Source organism: Adiantum capillus-veneris, chromosome 29 (assembly GCF_014529385.1).
Source record: "Adiantum capillus-veneris isolate H3 chromosome 29, ASM1452938v2, whole genome shotgun sequence".
Classification (NCBI taxonomy): Eukaryota; Viridiplantae; Streptophyta; class Polypodiopsida; order Polypodiales; family Pteridaceae; genus Adiantum; species Adiantum capillus-veneris.
The window spans coordinates 32,737,070-32,743,530 of NC_140959.1; positions in this window are offsets into that span (position 1 = coordinate 32,737,070).

Sequence of the window (6,461 nt, forward strand, 5' to 3'; positions counted from 1 at the left end):
AATCCCAACTGTCTAACTCACAGTCAATACATCCTAGCTGCCTATCTAAGGGTGCTCGAGGGATCGCTCCAAGACCTGTATCACCGAAAGGATCTCAACATTCAAGAATCTCTCAGCTCAATAAAACCTCACTCGACTCTCAACAAAGGCTGCAGTAAATCTGACAGTACATAAACTTCCCACAAAGTCATACATCCACAAATTTCCCACTATATGCTGTAACCGCTGCGGCGGTTGTTTGTTGCGTGACTCACAACCAGCAAACCCTCAACAAACATACATCATCTCTGACAATACATCCCATGTGGAAGTACCTGCAATGTCAGGATGAAATCTGGAATATCAAGCAGCAAACACAAGCTACCTGATGAACTAGTGGATGTCGCCTACAGTCTGTGTGTAGATGCACCCGTGTCGTATGTGACACGCCTTCAAGACTGTGAGCCATCCTTGGATGTGTAGACAACCACAAATCAACACTCTGGGAGTGTCGATATCCTCAGCACCTGCAGTCCTAGGCCAAAAACCCCAAATTTGCAGAGTCAGATCTGCACCCGCCGAGACCACGTAGTCGAAAATGGTCTGCACAGACCTTTGTCGAAGCCGAATGGTGACCGGGATGACCTCAGAATGAAATTCTGAGCACGCCGAGTCCTTCGGGTTTCTCCCACAGGATTTGGGGCCGTGTCTTCGCCTGTCGAATTTCACTCCAATCTGAGCTCGTGACTCTAGCCTCCTGTAGTGCTGCCCCGAGCCTCGATCTGAGCTCTGATACCAGTTGAAGGAGTACGAGCGAAAGTTCGACGTGAGAGAGAGTGCGAGAAGAAGAGCACGACGATATGGTGAACTCGCTCTACTGTAATGTGTAGAGCATAGTGAGTTCTTATAAGGTTTTTACAAAAGAATATGTGTACATACCTGGCGGCCCGCCCACTTACCTGGGCGACCACATTGGGCTTTATACCCCAACAGTACTTCATCCTACCCATATCTCTTCCTCTTCGGGAAAAGGCAAAGGGAGGAGGGACTAGGGAAAACCCACCCAACCTCATGGGTACATCTACTTTTTGACAAGCCCCCCCTCCTCCCTACACTATGGATGCTTAATACCTCTCCTTAAACTCTCTCTCCTTCTAGTCCCTCGACTACGACTTTGCCTAACTCGATGAACCTCCAATGCGACGTGACAACGACATGCATGAACCTCCGATGCGACGCGGCAATGACCTGCAAAACCTCAAGGAAAAGGAATAGGTTTTGGCTCCCTCTTACAAACCCACACGAGTACAAACTCAAAATGTTTGGTAAGCAACCGGCCTACTCTTTTGATAACGCCGTTTCTACAAACTTTATACATAACCTCACCACACGTCCCCTCACTTTCAATGAAAATAAATGCTTGAACTTGGGTCTCAAGTACATCCCGCCTCCTCCCAATCCTACCCCCAAACACCTCGTAGAAGCACACGAAACCTTAGGAAGAAGCTTACAACTTAAAGATTTCTTCAAAACCAAAGAAGCCTCCTCCTTTTCTCCATTTAAATTACCCAAACCCCATTGGAAACCTCCCTATCCATCAAGCTTGCCTAAATTTTCCAAACCTCTCCCACTTAGATAAACCCATCACATGCTGGACCACAGGACCCAATTTACAAACACTCCTCATAAACAAACCTTCTGCACCATAATAACATTCAACCTACCCAAAACTTACCCTCATTTTACTCTCTGTGCAGGTTGATGGATCATACTACTTCGGTGCATGTTTTGCCCCATATCCCGCCTTTTCTACCTCACTTTTGATCCAAAGATTGTTTTGTACCCATCTTAAGAGCATAACAATTTTTTGTACCCTACTTTTGAGAAAAACCATCTTTTGTACCCCGCTTAGGAGCTAAATAATTCTTTTGTACTTCACTTATGAGTAAATTCACCTTTGAACCCCACTTACGAGCAAAACCAATTTTTTGTACCCTCTCTCTCTCTCTCTCTCTCTCTCTCTCTCTCTCTCACACACACACACACACACACACACACACATGTCGTTGCAGCGCCAAAAGATAGACCGCAAAAAACCGTTGAACGCGGAAAAAAAAGGGGGCGCAGAGCCCGCCTATCTCTCAACCCACAACACACTAGAATTCAAGATGATGTTGTAGAAGAAGAAGAAGAAGAAGGAGAAGCTAACTCCCCCATCCAACTCAACCTTAGCCCAGAAGAAAACTTCACCCCACCCGCCCCCACAAAACATTACCAACGACCTCAATCTAATCTCCGAATTTCCCTCAACACCACTAAACCAAACCTACTTAACCCAAAGCCCTTACCCTCCACCTCTAAACTTGAACCCCCTCTCAACCTTGGCCATGTCTCTCCCCCTCCTTATATAGAACCCCCCTCCCTTCCCCTTGATAAACCAAAAGAATTTGAAGAAATCCTTTCGTTCTCCCTTGTCGAATTTCAAAAGCTACACAAAAAGAAATGCAAAGCTGCAACTTTCACCACCCACTTAGAAGAGCTACATAAGCAACAATTGCCCCCTAATAGTCTCAACATGAAGCCACCCCGTCTACAAATTGAAGACACTCAAGTTCAAGCCCTTTTCAATGCTAAATTTACCGCCCTCACCATCCAATACCAATTGGATTGTACCCAAGCGCTTATTGTAGCCAATAAACTTCTCCTCCAAAACCTCAACAAAGAATTAAACAAGTACCACACTAGTGTTTCCAACCGCCTCTCTAGCCTCACAACAAAAGTCTCACGCATCTCTCTACCTTTGGTCTCTATCTTCGATTGGCAACGTCACTTGGATAAATGGAAGGACTCTACTCTTCAACAATTTCTCTCGCTCATGCAAACTTATATAGTTAACACCCACCTAACCACCGTCAAGGATGAAGAAGCTAGGAAGTCTAGTAAGCGAACCATCACCTCTACCCTTGAGGAAATAACCCTTCTCCCTAAAGAAGAATCCATAAAGGAACTTGTTGAGCGGAAAGTGTGCAAACAAAAAAAACACCTTCCCTCCTCTAAAAACTTCCATTTCACCCTATCTAAATCACCCCTTGTCCATCCCTCTTCTAAAGCTCCCTTCCTTCCACCTAGATCCTCTATCCCAAACAAGCAAACTAAGCCCGGTCCAACTACCAAACCTAACAAAACTCTCTCTCATCACCCCTTCTCCCAAAACAAAGCTACTAAGACTATCTCTCCCTCTAGCTCTCCCCCTTTCAAAAAACGTAAACTCCCTCCCCCACACTACTCCGAAGAACGTACCATACCACCTAAATACCCTCTCAATCGCATCCATAATCTCTTTTCCCCAAAGCCTCCTCCACCTCTTCCGCCTACCTCAAACCCCCATTCTATGCCGCATAACAACCTTCAATCTACCTCCCGTAATAACCATGTACTTCATCCTAACCATATCTCTTCGTCTTCGGGAAAAGGCAAAGGGAGGAGGGACTAGGGCAAACCCACCCAACCTCATGGGTACATCTACTTTTTGACAAGCCCCCCCTCCTCCCTACACTATGGATGCTTAATACCTCTCCTTTAACTCCCTCTCCTTCTAGTCCCTCGACTACGACTTTGCCTAGCTCGATGAACCTCCAATGCGACGCGACAACGACATGCAAATACTCAAGGAAAAGGAATAGATTTTGGCTCCCTCTTACAAACCCACACGAGTACAAACTCAAAATCTTTGGTAAGCAACCGGCCTACTCTTTTGATAATGCCATTTCTACAAACTTTGTACATAACCTTACCACACGTCCCCTCACTTTCAATGAAAATAAATGCTTGAACTTGGGTCTCAAGTACATCCCGCCTCCTCCCAATCCTACACCCAAACACCTCCTAGAAGCACACCAAACCTTAGGAAGAAGCTTACAACTTAAAGATTTCTTCAAAACCAAAGAAGCTTCCTCCTTTTCTCCATTTAAATTACCCAACCCCCATTGGAAACCACCCGAAAAGAATCCCTCTCTAGAAATTATCACAGAACTTAACAAGCTGCATCTCATACATAAATTGGATAGTTACAACACTTCCTTCTCTAAACGTCCAAAGTTTGTACATCAAGCCCTCAAATCTATCTCACACGATAACTCCATTGTTATTAAACCCACCGACAAAAACCTTGGTCTTACTATCCTATCGAAGGAATGGTATGATAAGGAGGCACTTAGACAACTCAATGACCCGATCACCTATCAACCAACTACCCCACCTTTTCACAACTACCTAGCCTCTCTCCTCTCTACCACCATCCACAGATACACCCTCCTCCCCATGCAGCAACGTATCTTCATACTTGCACCCCTCTCAAAACCTTTCAAACCCTGCCGAATCTACTTCCTCCCCAAATTGCATAAACCATCCCTTGTCGCTAGACCTATTTGTAATTACAATCGCTATTTTTTGGAAAATTCATCGAAATGACTGCACATAGAGCTATACCCAATCCTACTGAGTTACAAACAACATCTAAAAGACTCCCTGTCCCTAATCAAAGACCTACACCATTCCCATTTTCCACCAAATTCTCTCCTTTTTACTTTTGATATAAACTCTCTCTATCCTAGCATCCCAATAGACCAAGGACTCATTGCTCTTAAAACAACCATTTGTAAACTTTTCGATCCTGCAAAAACCAACTTCATAATCTCTCTTTCTACCCTCATCCTTACACAACACTACATCAGTTTCAATAATAGAACTTTCAAACAAATCAAAGGCACAGCAATGGGATCCAATTTTGTCGTGGTCTATGCTTGTCTTTTCCTTTGCCACCTAGAATCCCAATCCCCTCTTCTCAATGACCCAAATCTGGCATACTTCAGAAGATTCATTGATGATGCCTTTGGTATATGGACTGGCCCCATTGAATCTTTAACAATCGCCCTCAATACCTACGCAGGAGCTTTGCTTGAACACATTAAAATCACCCCCTCCATTTTTACCAAACAAGCCACAATCCTAGACATCCACTTCTTCAAGGGACCCAAATTTTTAACCCATGGCATCCTAGACTCTAATTGCTTCCAAAAACCTCTAAACTCTTTGCACTATATACCATGGAACTCCTGGCACCCTACCCACTAGAAAATAGCCTTCATCAAGTCAAAACTTAGGAGGTACATTATGAGAGAAAGCTCCTTCGAACACTACCTCAGCACAAGGAATCTCTTTTTTATCAGACTCAGGAAAAGAGGCTATCCTAGGCAAGTACTTCTCAAAGTATTCAACTCAATCTCTTATTCAGAAAGGGATAACCTCTTGAGTAAACCTTCCTCAACAAAGAACCACCACTCCCCAACCATCTTTAAAATACCTTTTGCCCTAGAAACTAGGAAACTCAAACCCTCCTGGACAATTGGCAAACCTATCCACCAAGCTTGCCTAAATTTGCCAAACCTCTCCCACTTAGATAAACCCATCACATGCTGGACCACAGGACCCAATTTACAAACACTCCTCATAAAGAAACCTTATGCACCATAATAACGTTCAACTGACCCAAAACTTACCCTCATTTTACTCTCTCTGCAGTTTGATGGATCATACTACCTCGGCCCATGTTTTGGCCCATATCCCGCCTTTTCTACCTCACTTTTAATCCAAAGATTGTTTTGTACCCATCTTAAGAGCATAACAATTTTTTGTACCCTACTTTTGAGCGAAACCATCTTTTGTACCCTGCTTAGGAGCTAAATAATTCTTTTGTACTCCACTTATGAGTAAATTCACCTTTGAACCCCACTTACGAGCAAAACCAATTTTTTGCGCCCCACGGATTAACAGAATCCCTCTTGGTGTACCCCACTTATTGGGAAAACCCTTTCTCTTTGCAAACCTTTTTCCTTTTGCTACCCTCTTCCTTGCACCCCATGTACGGGCAAAATCTTCTTTGGTCACGACTCTAAAACTCCTCCGACACTACTCTCAACCACCGTTGTCAATACTCTACCATAAATCTCTACCGCTAAATCTATTCACTTACCAAAACAATTACCGCGCATATCCCTTATTGCGCTACCCAAACCAAGCTCTAGAATCCTTCCATAAGTATTACCTAATTTGGTATAAGACTCCTTCGCGCATATTTTCTACGTAAACCCTCCCAACTTAACGAACTCACCCTAAGGGAGTCTCTCTTTCTCCCTCTTTAAACCTAAGAATAATAAGGCTCACCCTTAACATTCATTCTCATGTCACTCTCACACACAACTATACTCTAGTCTTTTTGAATTCGAAGTTCAAAAATCTAAACCTACACCTTCCCTCCCAGAACTCACCCTACGTAAACAAACCCCTACTCCCTTCCCATAACTTCTTTACATTGCCCAATCTCCCTAGTAACACCACTGATGAGCTCTCTTAAGAGCGAAACGCGTTTGGTTTCTTCTCCTCCCAACCCCCCCCCCCCCCCCCCCTCCCCCCCATTAAGCTAG